Genomic DNA, 16815 nt, shown 5'->3' with positions numbered 1-16815 from the left:
TTATTAGAGACGTAATGATAGAAGATCTAAGGTTTGTGACAAACAACTCATCCTAACTATAATTTTTACATATATGTGTGTATGTCTATATCTTTGCGTTTACTAATATATTTCCAACATGATCCACAGCCGCAAAACTCTCAAAATCACTCTTTGGGCAAAACGAGCAACATCATTTACAATACAAAATGTGTATGACCCAGTTAGCAAAAAGCCAATTCTTGCTCTTTTTGTTGGTTGCCTACCTAAATTCTACAAAGGTAAATACCTACTGCAACTACAAATTTTTATCACAATATACACTTCACACATCACACAAAGAAAAGATATTAGAGATTACAATTCTAAACAATACCAGGTGTTTACTTAAGTGGTGGTGCGGCTTGCCATTGGTATTTCAATCCCGCAATACCTGAAGCTGAAGCGTACCAAAATAGGTAAAAAAACACCAGTTATTTTTTATTTATGTCATCTTCTATTCACATCACACTATAGTATAACAAAGTATTATGCTTACAGACATGGTGGTGAAACAATTCAGCTGCACCTTCCTACACAACCGGAACATGCACTACAAACCTTCCAACCTCCAACAATAGAACATAAAACTCTGGAGCAACTCCTGACAATGAACCCATATGATTACCCAGTAAGACCAATAAAAATACTACTTCCCATTACTTAACAACTTCACTTTTGTACTACCTAACCTTTCTACTATTATCTTTTTCAGGACACGGGATATGAATGCACAGTGACAGTCACTGAAATAGATACATCAAACACATGGTGGTATCCATCATGCACAAAATGCGGCCGAAAAACAACTCCACATAATACAACATATTATTGTGATTTGTGTAAATGGGATGGCTACAAATTCAAGTAAGTAATTAACATCTTCAACATTCATATGGTGAATAAATTAGACATACTAACAACACTTTTTACATAAACAATTCCATTGCTTTATAAACAAATCTAACCATGACATATTACTATTATCCATTGTTATTTACATCACCCAATTTTATAACAACATTCTAAGCATAGATTTTTAATTTCTATCACAATGCCTCTTAATGACAGATACAAGCTCAAATTTCGAGCATCAGATGCAACAGCCATAGCACAAATGTTTTGCTTTGATAACATAGCACGATATATTGTTGGCAAATCTTGCGAAGTTATCTTACGATCTACAAATGCATCGACACCAATTCCTCCAGATTTAGCTCAGATTGTTTCACTGAAATTTACCTTTAGAGTAATACCAGATGACAGTTCTTTCGATAACCAAGACCAGGTCCCCATTGCCCTTCGCATCATCTCTATAACTGCAGCGCATGGTAGACAACATGCACTACCATTGAAGCCAACCAATATCATAGAAGGTACATCAACACCACAGAACAAGTTACAACTGCAGTTAATCGAGAACTCACCATCAAATCCTTTTCAAAATTTATCCACAAGTACTCCACCACCCAAACAGGTTATCATATGACCATACTAAAACATCTTATTTTTCCTGCTACCTTGGTAACGTCTCACAACTAAATTATGTTATACAATGTTTACTTTTAGGCTGCAAGGAAGCTAATATATCCACCGCTCAGTAACCCCCTCACGTATCAACATACTCCCAAGTCTGATGGCGAAGAAGAAATTACAGAGGTACGTCTCTTCCAATTTGTATAAAAAATAACAACCACAAATATATTAATATATCTATTACTCACTGTATTATGAAAAGTTAGTACATTGACAAGCTAATCCATATTTTCCTTCTGTGGCAGCAAACAATGGACACCAGTCAAATCAAAGGAAAAAAGTATGCCCTCATTCGAATCTCCTCCAAAAAGGTAACTATATACCTTCTACATGTTTATCTTAGTAAGCAGCAATAAACTATATTATGATCCTCTATGAATCTGAGATATAAACATCGTATATTTGAGAATCTTGAACAACAATAATACAGTACCTTTTTTACTCCAACCACAAAGTCTATAATAATTGAAACAATTTTGTGCATACATGGCTCAATTTAAATCATACATAACAACAGAAAAAATATATCTGTTTAATTTCTGGTAGCAATGCAGTGAGGTTTGATCGTTGCCTCCTACAAAAAGCATTGCACAATTAAATCAAAGAAATGTAGTAAAAATAACATTGATAGTTTGAAATTGTTCGTCATCTAGAGTATTATACTCACCATTTATAGGTAACATGGTCTAAACATTAATTATACATGTGTACATTACATTCAGTTACAAATTAATAGCATTACCATACGTAATAGCATGCCATATTTAAGTGAACCATTATTCCAAGTATCCACAGGTTCATATTACATAACTGCTTTCAACGTTTACTAACAATATATACCAACACACAGCTTAACAATATGAGTACCATACACAAATTCCATGCTGCCATAGGTACTCACAGATTACTGCACCAGATAGAATCTAGGTATCAACTTAGGAATTTCTAATAAATACACCAAATTGGACCTTCTAGAAATAATTCCCAAATTTAAAATTCATGACTATTACTATCCATCTTCCTATCAGGTGCCTACATAAAAAAAATCAACTGCTACTAATAAGTTTGTACACTATGACTTAAACAAAACAAAACCATACCATGTTCCCTATATATATTTTATATACCATGCACGATACATTTTAAGAAAATACGAACCATTTGATCATAGAAAAAACTTTATTTGTTCTTTACTTTACTTTACTTTACATTAAGATACTAACCTGCTGACAAATTATTTCTTATATTTGCATCTACATCGATCTATTCTACCTAAATTCAAACCCACCATTACTTACTACTTAAATATATGTAGGTTCAAGAAAGGAAGCTTACATATCCAAAGCAATAATGACGATGTCTGGGAGAACTAAACACAGATGTTTAGAGCACCAAATTTTCTTGCTTTTGACACGATGTCTTCTACAAACTTTGGTGTAATCCAATCTAAAACGTATTTGCCTGCCAAAGTCCCTACAAACTTTCTTTTGATGTAAACAATATATCCATGCCGAAACAAATACTACAACTAGAAAGGCATGTAGCTATAGTTCTGACATGCCATCTTTTGCGGTCTTTAGGACCAATATTCTGGTGCCTCAACAAATATGTACATATAACTAGGAATTTGCTATCAACTATGGTTAGCTTACAACCCACTGTAATATAACACATCCAATCTGGACGTGATCCTATATTTGCATATCCCAACTTTTCAGTGGTACAAACATATTCGTGCTTGCATATTTTTTCATTCATATTACATACCGTCTTCTACACATATATTACTAAGATACACATTGCTTATATACACCCACAACATCAATTTACTTAATGTCTATATACATCAAATCAGCTATTCAATTATGTTATAAAAAACTCGCGCAAGGCGCGAGCAAGTTTCTAGTTTTTATGATTAGCATGCCTGAAGTGATGTAATGTAACGGATGTTGTTTGTTGATCATTTAAAACTAAGATTAACCATCACTATATGCTTAGATAAAAAGATAGAAATATTACTATTACATAGATATTGTCTGCCTTTTCATTTGAAGCATAAAAATTAGATGTAGCTGGTGTATTCCAGTACCTTCAAACTAGTATGAATGAAAAAATGAACGAATGAACAGTCTCTAAGGCTCTAACTAAACCCCCAAAATTTCTCTAAGCTGACATCCTATATTTTCCACTCTGAAGCATTCCCAGATGGAAGTTGAAGCGAATATTTTAATGGCCTGAGGGCTGAGGATTTATTGTTGAAGTGTTGAAGTGTATAAGTGGATTGTCTAACTTTTTTAATAACCTAAGCTTTTAAGTTAAACTAGTTAGTACGTCCACTTTAACATGGTATCAAATCTAGGAGTATCGAGTTCGAATTCTGGCACAGGCTTAATTTGTGTCTTCACTCATTTACTTTCACGTTCGCGCCTTTCTCTCTGGGTGCACATGATTAGGGGTGTTGAAATGTATAAGTGGATTGCCTATTTTTTCTAATAGTTTAAGCTTTTGGGTTGAACTGGCGTCCAATCTAACATTTACAACATTTGAGACCTAGTCTTGTTGCATAATGCAGTAATGCACTTAAAACCTTTCAGTAGTTCAGAGGCTTGCTTAATAGGTCAAGAGGTAAGATGTTTTTTCCAAGTTCTTGTTGTATTGTCATATTTTAGGGGATTAACCACAATGTTTTTGCTTCCTGGTATATGCATTAGGATTTCAAAACTATTAGTCAATGATAATACAATTTTTTTGCTGCAAGATTTTAATACTACTCTTTGAATGTGCAGAGGTCTTGACAACCAAGGTTTAAAAGGGGTTATACCAGTGACATATCTAAACTGCAACATCTGCAAAACATGTGAGTTTGTGTATAGAACTGTGACATGAATGGATGTCCACTTAATCTAAAAAAGGATGACCACTTGATACTAAAAAAGAGGCAAACCTAGTGCCGGAGTGTCCTACATGAATGGGCTCTTGGCTCTGGTGAAGCGATAAACCGAGGCAACCTTCCTCCCCAAATGTGGAAAGGCTTTACTATTCTGTTTATGAATAGCTTTCACTATCTGTTAAAGTGAAAATCCGGTATATTTTCACTCCAATAGCTGGAATTATATTTGAATATGTGTATTTTATTAAATCCGTACAACATAAAAGACCACTGGAAACGAGTTGAAGCATCAAGAATCAGTAATGCTGCTTCATCTGAAAGTAGATGATGCAGAATTTTTTTAGTGTTAACATATGAAAAACAGCTAACAAGGTCGTCAAATAATTTAACACACTTTTTTTATCGAACGCGCAAGAGAACTACGCATCTTATATATTAAGTAAAGGAGATAGAGGTCTAAAGTAGACCCAGAACAAGTTGCCAAAAAATAGGCCAAGACAGAAAAAGAAAAAAAGAAGAAGAAAAAAAGAGAATGACACAGAGGGGTGGGTTTCTAACTGATAGTCGCCTAGAGGGGGGGGGGTGAATAGGGCGAAACTGAAATTTACAAATATAAACACAACTACAAGCCGGGGTTAGCGTTAGTTATAAGGAACGAGTCCGCAAGAGAGGGCGCAAAACAAATCCCAAGCGAATGAGCAAGTGAGACACGGAGATTTGTTTTACCGAGGTTCGGTTCTTGCAAACCTACTCCCCGTTGAGGAGGCCACAAAGGCCGGGTCTCTTCCAACCCTTCCCTCTCTCAAACGATCCACGGATCGAGTGAGCTTCTCTTCTCAAATCAAAGCCGGGAACAAAACTTCCCCGCAAGGGCCACCACACAATTGGTGCCTCTTGCCTTGATTACAATGGAGTTATAGTCTCAAGAACAAGTGAGAAAGAAAAGAAGCAATCCAAGCGCAAGAGCTCAAATGAACACGGCAAATCACTCTCACTAGTCACTAGGGTTTTGTGTGGAATTGGAGAGGATTTGATCTCTTTGAATGTGTCTAGAATTGAATGCCTAGAGCTCTTGTAGTAGTTGAGAAGTGGAAAACTTGGATGCAATGAATGGTGGGGTGGTTGGGGTATTTATAGCCCCAACCACCAAACTTGACCGTTGGTTGGAGGCGTCTGCTCGATGGCGCACCGGACAGTCCGGTGCACACCGGACAGTCCGGTGCCCCTGCCACGTCATCACTGCCGTTGGATTCTAGCCGTTGGAGCTTCTGACTTGTGGGCCCTCCTGGGTGTTCGGTGCACACCGGACATGTACTGTTTGATGTCCGGTGCACCGGCATGGGCGTGCCTGACGTCTGCGCGCGCTGCGCGCGCAATAAATGCACCGCAGGGAGCCGTTGGCGCCGCAGAGAGCCGTTGCTCCGCTGGCACACCGGACAGTCCGGTGCACACCGGACAGTCCGGTGAATTTTAGCGGAGCGGCTGCCGCGCGAACCCGAGGCTGGCGAGTTCCTGAGGCCGACTTCCCTTGGCGCACCGGACACTGTCCGGTGTACACCGGACAGTCCGGTGAATTATAGCCGAGTCGCCTTGGAATTTCCCGAAGGTGGCGAGTTTGAGTCTGAGTCCCCTGGTGCACCGGACAGGTACTGTTCACTGTCCGGTGGCACACCGGACAGTCCGGTGCGCCAGACCAGGGGTGCCTTCGGTTGCCCCTTTGCTCCTTTGTTGAATCCAAAACTTGGTCTTTTTATTGGCTAAGTGTGAACCTTTTACACCTGTATATACTATACACTTGGGCAAACAAGTTAGTCCAAAGATTTGTGTTGGGCAATTCAACCACCAAAATTATATAGGAACTAGGTGTAAGCCTAATTCCCTTTCAATCTCCCCCTTTTTGGTGATTGATGCCAACACAAACCAAAGCAAATATAGAAGTGCATAATTGAACTAGTTTGCATAATGTAAGTGTAAAGGTTGCTTGGAATTGAGCCAATAAAACTACTTACAAGATATGCATGGAATGTTTCTTTCTTATTTAACATTTTGGACCACGTTTGCACCACTTGTTTTGTTTTTGCAAAACCTTTTGTAAATCCATTTCAAAGATCTTTTGCAAATAGTCAAAGGTAAATGAATAAGAGTTTGCAAAAGCATTTTCAAGATTTGAAATTTCCTCCCCCTGTTTCAAATGCTTTTCCTTTGACTAAACAAAACTCCCCCTAAAAGAGATCCACCTCTTAGTGTTCAAGAGGGTTTTGATATACCATTTTTGAAATACTACTTTCTCCCCCTTTTGAACACAATAGGATACCCATTGATAAATACTTTTGGAAAGCACTAAGTTTTTTTGAAATTGGTGGTGGTGCGGTCCTTTTGCTTTGGGCTCATTTCTCCCCCTTTTTGGCATGAATCGCCAAAAACGGAATCATTAGAGCCCTTAAAGTAATTTCTTCCCCTTTGGTCAAAAGTAAATGAGTTAAGATTATACCAAAGACGAAGTCCTTTTCCTTGATGCTCATTTCTCCCCAAGGAATAGAGAGTTGCTTGGAGTGATGGCGAAGTATGAGTTACGGAGTGGAAGCCTTTGTCTTCGCCGAAGACTCCAATTCCCTTTCAATATACCTATGACTTGGTTTGGAATAGACTTGAAAACACATTAGTCATAGCATATAAAAGAGATATGATCAAAGGTATTCAAATGAGCTATGTGTGCAAGCTAGCAAAAGAAATTTCTAGAATCAAGAATATTGAGCTCATGCCTAAGTCTGGTAAAAGTTTGTTCATCAAGAGGCTTGGTAAAGATATCGGCTAATTGATCTTTAGTATTAATGTAAGAAATCTCGATATCTCCCTTTTGTTGGTGATCCCTAAGAAAATGATACCGAATGGCTATGTGCTTAGTGCGGCTATGCTCGACGGGATTGTCGGCCATTTTGATTGCACTCTCATTGTCACATAGCAAAGGGACTTTGGTTAATTTGTAACCGTAGTCCCGCAGGGTTTGCCTCATCCAAAGCAATTGCGCGCAACAATGACCTGCGGCAATATACTCGGCTTCGGCGGTGGAAAGAGCGACCGAATTTTGCTTCTTTGAAGCCCAAGACACCAAGGATCTTCCCAAGAACTGGCAAGTCCCCGATGTGCTCTTCCTATTAATTTTGCATCCCGCCCAATCGGCATCCGAATAACCAATCAAATCAAAAGTGGATCCCCGAGGGTACCAAAGCCCAAACTTAGGTGTGTAAGTCAAATATCTCAAGATTCGTTTTACGGCCGTAAGGTGGGATTCCTTAGGGTCGGATTGGAATCTTGCACACATGCAAACGGAAAGCATAATGTCCGGTCGAGATGCACATAAATAAAGCAATGAACCAATCATCGACCGATATACCTTTTGATCCACGGACTTACCTCCCGTGTCGAGGTCGAGATGCCCATTTGTTCCCATGGGTGTTTTGATGGGCTTGGCATCCTTCATTTCAAACTTGCTTAGGATGTCTTGAGTGTACTTCGTTTGGCTGATGAAGGTGCCCTCTTGGAGTTGCTTCACTTGAAATCCTAGAAAATACTTCAACTCCCCCATCATAGACATCTCGAATTTCTGTGTCATGATCCTACTAAACTCTTCACATGTAGACTCGTTAGTAGACCCAAATATAATATCATCAACATAAATTTGGCATACAAACAAGTCATTTTCAAGAGTTTTAGTAAAGAGTGTAGGATCGGCCTTGCCGACTTTGAAGCCATTAGCAATAAGGAAATCTCTAAGGCATTCATACCATGCTCTTGGGGCTTGCTTGAGCCCATAAAGCGCCTTAGAGAGCCTATAAACATGGTTAGGATACTCACTGTCTTCAAAGCCGGGAGGTTGCTCAACATAGACCTCTTCCTTGATCGGTCCGTTGAGGAAGGCACTTTTCACGTCCATTTGATAGAGCTTAAAGCCATGGTAAGTAGCATAGGCCAATAATATGCGAATTGACTCAAGCCTAGCTACGGGTGCATAGGTTTCACCGAAATCCAAACCTTCGACTTGTGAATACCCTTTGGCCACGAGTCGAGCTTTGTTCCTTGTCACCACACCATGCTCATCTTGCTTGTTGCGGAAGACCCATTTGGTTCCTACAACATTTTGGTTAGGACGTGGAACTAAATGCCATACCTCGTTCCTTGTGAAATTGTTGAGCTCCTCTTGCATCGCCACCACCCAATCCGAATCTTGGAGAGCTTCCTCTACCCTGTTTGGCTCAATAGAGGAAACAAAAGAGTAATGTTCACAAAAATGAGCAACCCGAGATCTAGTAGTTACCCCCTTATGAATGTCTCCTAGGATAGTATCGACGGGGTGATCTCGTTGGATTGCTTGGTGGACTCTTGGGTGTGGCGGCCTTGGTTCTTCCTCATCCTCCTTATCTTGATCATTTGTATCTCCCCCTTGATCATTGCCATCATCCTGAGGTGGCTCATTTGATTGATCTTTTTCTTCATCAACTTGAGCCTCTTCCTGATCTTGGGTTGGTGGAGATGCTTGCATGGAGGATGATGGTTGATCTTGTGCATTTGGAGGCTCTTCGGATTCCTTAGGACACACATCCCCAATGGACATGTTCCTTAATGCGATGCATGGAGCCTCTTCCTCACCTATCTCATCAAGATCAGCTTGCTCTACTTGAGAGCCGTTAGCTTCATCAAACACAACGTCACATGAGACTTCAACTAGTCCAGTGGACTTGTTAAAGACCCTATATGCCCTTGTGTTTGAGTCATAACCAAGTAAAAAGCCTTCTACAGTTTTAGGAGCAAATTTGGATTTTCTACCTCTTTTAACAAGAATAAAGCATTTGCTACCAAAAACTCTAAAGTATGAAATGTTGGGCTTTTTACCGGTGAGGAGTTCATATGATGTCTTCTTGAGGATTCGGTGTAGATACAATCGGTTGATGGCGTAGCAGGCGGTGTTGACCGCCTCGGCCCAAAACCGATCCGAAGTTTTGTACTCATCAAGCATGGTCCTTGCCATGTCCAATAGAGTTCTATTCTTCCTCTCTACTACACCATTTTGTTGTGGCGTGTAGGGAGAAGAAAACTCATGCTTGATGCCCTCCTCCTCAAGGAAGCCTTCAATTTGAGAGTTCTTGAACTCCGTCCCGTTGTCGCTTCTTATTTTCTTGATCCTTAAGTCAAACTCATTTTGAGCCCGTCTCAAGAATCCCTTTAAGGTCTCTTGGGTTTGGGATTTTTCCTGTAAAAAGAATACCCAAGTGAAGCGAGAATAATCATCCACAATAACTAGACAGTACTTACTCCCGCCGATGCTTATGTAAGCAATCGGGCCGAAAAGATCCATGTGTAGGAGCTCCAGTGGCCTGTCGGTCGTCATTATGTTTTTATGTGGATGATGAGAGCCAACTTGCTTTCCTGCTTGGCATGCACTACAAATTCTGTCTTTCTCAAAATGAACATTTGTTAGTCCCAAAATGTGTTCTCCCTTTAGAAGCTTATGAAGATTCTTCATCCCAACATGTGCTAGTCGGCGATGCCAGAGCCAGCCCATGTTAGTCTTAGCAATTAAGCAAGTGTCGAGTTCAGCTCTATCAAAGTCTACCAAGTATAGCTGACCCTCTAACACTCCCTTAAATGCTATTGAATCATCACTTCTTCTAAAGACAGTGACACCTATATCAGTGAAAAGACAGTTGTAGCCTATTTGACATAATTGAGATACAGAAAGCAAATTGTAATCTAAAGATTCAACGAGAAAAACATTTGAAATGGAATGGTCAGGAGATATAGCAATTTTACCCAAACCTTTGACCAAACCTTGATTTCCATCCCCGAATGTGATTGCTCTTTGGGGATCTTGGTTTTTCTCATATGAGGAGAACATCCTTTTCTCCCCTGTCATGTGGTTTGTGCACCCGCTGTCGAGTATCCAACTTGAGCCCCCGGATGCATAAACCTACAAAAACAATTTAGTTCTTGACTTTAGGTACCCAAATGGTTTTGGGTCCTTTGGCATTAGACACAAGAACTTTGGGTACCCAAACACAAGTCTTTGACCCCTTGTGCTTGCCCCCAACATATTTGGCAACTACTTTGCCGGATTTGTTTGTAAGCACATAAGAAGCATCAAAAGTTTTAAATGAAATATCATGATCATTTGATGCATTAGGAGTTTTCTTTCTAGGCAATTTAGCACGGGTTGGTTGCCTAGAACTAGATGTCTCACCCTTATACATAAAAGCATGATTAGGGCCAGAGTGAGACTTCCTAGAATGAATTTTCCTAATTATGCTCTCGGGATAACCGACAGGGTATAAAATGTAACCCTCGTTATCCTGAGGCATGGGAGCCTTGCCCTTAACAAAATTGGACAATCTCTTAGGAGGGGCACTAATTTTGACATTGTCTCCCCTTTGGAAGCCAATGCCATCCTTAATGCCCGGGCGTCTCCCATTATAAAGCATGCTTCTAGCAAATTTAAATTTTTCATTTTCTAAGTTATGCTCGGCAATTTTAGCATCTAATATTGCTATATGATCATTTTGTTTTTTAATTAGAGCCATGTGATCATGAATAGCATTAATATCAATATCTCTACATCTAGTACAAATGGAAACATGCTCAACAATAGATGTAGATGGTTTGCAAGAATTAAGTTCAACAATCTTAGCATGAAGAATATCATTCTTATCTCTAAGATCGGAAATAGTAGTATTGCAAACATCAAAATCCTTAGCCTTAGCAAGCAGTTTTTCATTTTCATTTCTAAGGCTAGCAAGAGAAACATTCAATTCATCAATCTTAGCAAGCAAGTCAACATTATCATTTCTAAGATTGGGAATTGAAACATTACAAACATGTGAATCAACCTTAGCATTTAAAATAGCATTTTCATTTCTAAGGTTGTCAATCATCTCACGACAAGTGCTTAGCTCACTAGATAATTTTTCACATTTCTCAATTTCAAGAGCATAAGCCTTTTTAACCTTAACATGTTTTTTGTTTTCTTTAATTAGACAATCTTCTTGGGAATCCAAAAGGTCATCCTTTTCATGAATAGCACTAACCAATTCATTTAATTTTTCTTTTTGAGCTATGTTAAGGTTGGCAAAAAGGGAACGCAAATTATCTTCCTCATCACTAGCATTGTCATCACTAGAGGATTCATATTTAGTGGAGGATTTAGATTTAACCTTCTTTTTGCCGTCCTTTGCCATGAGGCATTTGTGGCCGACGTTGGGGAAGAGGAGTCCCTTGGTGACGGCGATGTTGGCGGCGTCCTCGTCGTCGGAGGAGTCGCTTGAGCTCTCGTCGGAGTCCCACTCGCGACAAACATGGGCATCGCCGCCCTTCTTCTTGTAATACCTCTTCTTTTCCTTTCGTCTCCCCTTCTTGTCGTCACCTCGGTCACTGTCACTAGATATAGGACATTTAGCAATAAAATGACCGGGCTTACCACACTTGTAGCAAACCTTCTTGGAGCGGGACTTGTAGTCTTTCCCCCTCCTTTGTTTGAGGATTTGGCGGAAGCTCTTGATGACGAGCGCCATTTCCTCATTGTCGAGCTTGGAGGCGTCGATTGGTTGTCGACTTGGTGTAGCCTCCTCCTTCTTCTCCTCCGTTGCCTTGAATGCAACGGGTTGGGCTTCGGATGAGTCGCCAAGCTCGTTGATTTTCCTCGAGCCTTCTATCATGCACTCAAAACTTACAAAATGCCCGATAACTTCCTCGGGGGTCATTTTAGTATATCTAGGATTACCACGAATCAATTGAACTTGAGTGGGATTAAGAAAAATGAGAGATCTTAAAATAACATTTACCACTTCGTGATCGTCCCACTTCTTGCTCCCGAGGTTGCGCACTTGGTTCACCAAAGTCTTGAGCCGGTTGTACATGTGTTGTGGCTCCTCTCCTTTGTGAAGCCGGAACCGACCGAGCTCCCCCTCGATCGTTTCCCGCTTGGTGATCTTGGTGAGCTCGTCTCCCTCATGCGCGGTTTTGAGTACATCCCAAATCTCCTTGGCGCTCTTCAACCCTTGTACTTTGTTATACTCCTCTTTACTTAGAGAGGCGAGGAGTATTGTTGTTGCTTGAGAGTTGAAGTGCTCGATTTGGGCCACCTCATCCTCATCATAGTCCTCATCCCCTACGGATGGTACCTGCGCGCCAAACTCAACAACATCCCATATGCTTTTGTGGAGCGAGGTTAGATGAAATCGCATTAAATCGCTCCACCTAGCGTAATCTTCACCATCAAAAGTTGGTGGTTTGCCTAATGGGACGGAAAGTAAAGGTGTATGTTTGGAAATGCGAGGGTAGCGTAGGGGGATCTTACTATACTTCTTGCGCTCTTGGCGCTTAGAAGTGACGGAGGGCGCATCGGAGTCGGAGGTCGATGTTGATGAAGTGTCGGTCTCGTAGTAGACCACCTTCCTCATCCTCTTGTGCTTGTCGCCTTTCCGAAGCGGCTTGTGGGAAGAAGATTTTTCCTTCTTCTCTTTGTGGTGAGAAGAAGATTTCTTCTCCTTCCCTTTGTTGGAGGAGCTCTTCTTCTTCTCCCTCCTTTTGGTGCGGGACTCTTCCGATGAAGTGCTCCCGTGGCTTGTAGTGGGCTTTTCGCCGGTCTCCATCTCCTTCTTGGCGTGATCTCCCGACATCACTTCGAGCGGTTAGGCTCTAATGAAGTACCGGGCTCTAATACCAATTGATAGTCGCCTAGAGGGGGGGTGAATAGGGCGAAACTGAAATTTACAAATATAAACACAACTACAAGCCGGGGTTAGCGTTAGTTATAAGGAACGAGTCCGCAAGAGAGGGCGCAAAACAAATCCCAAGCGAATGAGCAAGTGAGACACGGAGATTTGTTTTACCGAGGTTCGGTTCTTGCAAACCTACTCCCCGTTGAGGAGGCCACAAAGGCCGGGTCTCTTTCAACCCTTCCCTCTCTCAAACGATCCACGGATCGAGTGAGCTTCTCTTCTCAAATCAAAGCCGGGAACAAAACTTCCCCGCAAGGGCCACCACACAATTGGTGCCTCTTGCCTTGATTACAATGGAGTTATAGTCTCAAGAACAAGTGAGAAAGAAAAGAAGCAATCCAAGCGCAAGAGCTCAAATGAACACGGCAAATCACTCTCACTAGTCACTAGGGTTTTGTGTGGAATTGGAGAGGATTTGATCTCTTTGAATGTGTCTAGAATTGAATGCCTAGAGCTCTTGTAGTAGTTGAGAAGTGGAAAACTTGGATGCAATGAATGGTGGGGTGGTTGGGGTATTTATAGCCCCAACCACCAAACTTGACCGTTGGCTGGAGGCGTCTGCTCGATGGCGCACCGGACAGTCCGGTGCACACCGGACAGTCCGGTGCCCCTGCCACGTCATCACTGCCGTTGGATTCTAGCCGTTGGAGCTTCTGACTTGTGGGCCCTCCTGGGTGTCCGGTGCACACCGGACATGTACTGTTTGATGTCCGGTGCACCGGCATGGGCGTGCCTGACGTCTGCGCGCGCTGCGCGCGCAATAAATGCACCGCAGGGAGCCGTTGGCGCCGCAGAGAGCCGTTGCTCCGCTGGCACACCGGACAGTCCGGTGCACACCGGACAGTCCGGTGAATTTTAGCGGAGCGGCTGCCGCGCGAACCCGAGGCTGGCGAGTTCCTGAGGCCGACTTCCCTTGGCGCACCGGACACTGTCCGGTGTACACCGGACAGTCCGGTGAATTATAGCCGAGTCGCCTTGGAATTTCCCGAAGGTGGCGAGTTTGAGTCTGAGTCCCCTGGTGCACCGGACAGGTACTGTTCACTGTCCGGTGGCACACCGGACAGTCCGGTGCGCCAGACCAGGGGTGCCTTCGGTTGCCCCTTTGCTCCTTTGTTGAATCCAAAACTTGGTCTTTTTATTGGCTAAGTGTGAACCTTTTACACCTGTATATACTATACACTTGGGCAAACAAGTTAGTCCAAAGATTTGTGTTGGGCAATTCAACCACCAAAATTATATAGGAACTAGGTGTAAGCCTAATTCCCTTTCACTAACCAACCCCCAGCCCCACCAGGACCTAAGGCCACAACCTCCTAAGATCTTTTGCCCCTGCCAAGCCCCACCGAACAGCATCCTCATGAATATGCTGCATGATGATGCTGATGTTGGGGGATGCACCATCAAACACACATTCATTTCTATGCTTCTATAGCCACCAAGCCACCAGAATCACCAAGGAATTAAATCCTCTTTTCTGGTTTTTTGGCACCTGGCACTCAGCTTCTTTCCACCAGTCTTGAAAGGGTGTTGTTGCTAATCCTGGAGTCAGGCGATGCAGCCCCACCTTGTGCAAAGTCTGCCACCAAGTGTCTCTGGCAAACACACAAGCCACTAAGATATGCTGAACTGTTTCCTCCTGCTGGTCACAAAGGGGGCACCTTACAGGATGCTTAAGACCTCGTCTGCTTAATCTATCCGCTGTCCAACAACGATTTAGAGAAGCCAACCAAATGAAGAATTTACACCTTGGGGGGCCCAACTTTTCCAAATTCTAGTAGCCGACTTAAAAGAGATTGAACCAGCCATAAAACGACCAATGCCGATTTGGTGGAATAATCTCCAGATGCAGACGGTGACCATCGATGCACATCAGGAATCCCCGGATGTAACTGAAAACCTTGCACTAGGTCCCAAATTACTAAGAAGTCGATGATAATCTGGGCTGACAGGCTGCCAGATATGTCATTTACCCATTTATTGTTTATCAAGGCTTCTTGCACAGATCTACTTTTCTTGATTCTCACTGTAATACGGCTGACCAAAGTGGGGGCAAGGGCAGATATTGATTGTCCATGAATCCAGCGATCAGTCCAAAATAGGGTTTGAGAGCCATCACCTACTGTAGTGTGGACCGAGGCAGAGAAAAGAGCTTTGACATTGGAACGTACCTTGAACATGAAATCTGCCCAGGGCCTTTCTGGTTGAGTTTTTTGAGCCAAAGCCATCTTAGATTTAAAGCCCATCCAAGAACTTCAAGATTATGGATACCCAGGCCTCCCATACTAAGTGGTCTGCAAACTCTTGCCCAACCAACAGAGCAATGACCTCCTTTGATATCCTTTCTTCCTTTCCACAAGAAGCCCCTCCGAATTTTGTCAATAGCCTTGATCACCCATTTAGGGCATTGAAGCACTATAAGGTGATGGATAGGAATGGCTGTGAGCACTGATTTAACCAAGGTCAGCCGACCTGCTGTGTGAATGAGGGCAGATTTCCATCCTGGTAGTTTAGCACACTTTTAGTTGCTTTAATGGGACTGATTTTGTGCCATATGCTGATAGTAATAATAATAAAAAACTGCAGACACCTTGCAGCTCAAAATGTTGTAAGCTCTTAAGAATATGAAATGCCTGTTGCTGGCTAGAACTGGTTGGGTTAGTAGAACACAGAGTAATCTAGTATTGGTTAAGAATTTAAATATGATTGCAGATTAAAGTAGTCATTTAGACCTCAATAGCCTAAGAACACATATCATGTGATGCTCACCTTTTTGACCAAATATAAATGGAGTTACTGTCATAACTCTTAAGAAGTGCTAGCACTTCTGGTTATTCGGACAGAAGTAACTGCTGATCTTGTGGACACAAACTTGAGTGGCAATAGCATAAAGGGGAACATTCCAATCTCTCTAGGTACCATCTCTGCGGTGCAAGTACTGTAAGTGCACTTCAATGCCGTGAAGTTCAGTGTATATGTTATATTTCTGTTCTTTCAAGGGCGTCCTAATTCATAATATGGTTTTCTGATGAGATTAATTGAAAATTTCGTAAACGCCACTCCATATTCATTAAGTTCCGACCTGGTCAGCGTACAATGCCAATTGATCTTGGATAGGTGATTGTAGGGAAACTTTATTTATTTGGCTGAAGATTTGCCATTTCAGTAATAGTTGGATACCGAACATCAGAAGAGGTGATTGCAGTTATTATATCTTGCATCACCATATTAAAGTTGCCATTGATCCGATGCAGCGTATCCTGGACCTTGCAGCCAGAAATGGGATCCTTTCCCCCATTCCGCTAACTACAACAAAACTGAGGACTTCTCTCTATGCCGATGATGCTGCTATCTTTATCAACCCCTCTAGAGAAGACCTCCTGGCGGTCAAAGACATCCTGCACGCTTTTGGCTGTGCCTCGGGCTTGGTCACCAACCTTGAGAAGAGCTCTATCCACCCGATAAGATGTGATAACATAGACCTAGACCACGTGCTCCAGCCGTTCCAAGGGACCAGGGGGACCTTCCCGTGTCGTTACCTAGGCCTCCAACTTCACACCCGGGCGCTCCAGAAAATTCATGTCCAACCTCTGATCGAGAAAATCT

The 16815-nt window shown here is 42.0% G+C and overlaps 1 pseudogene; it reads left to right on the top strand.

The window, feature by feature from the left end:
• The window catches only part of LOC109944388 (receptor-like protein 4), a 59099-nt pseudogene that overhangs the window by 16805 nt on the left and 25479 nt on the right, over nucleotides 1-16815 (top strand).

The sequence above is a fragment of the Zea mays genome, chromosome 2 (genome assembly GCF_902167145.1).
Source record: "Zea mays cultivar B73 chromosome 2, Zm-B73-REFERENCE-NAM-5.0, whole genome shotgun sequence".
Classification (NCBI taxonomy): Eukaryota; Viridiplantae; Streptophyta; class Magnoliopsida; order Poales; family Poaceae; genus Zea; species Zea mays.
This window is presented reverse-complemented; position numbering and strand designations above follow the sequence as displayed.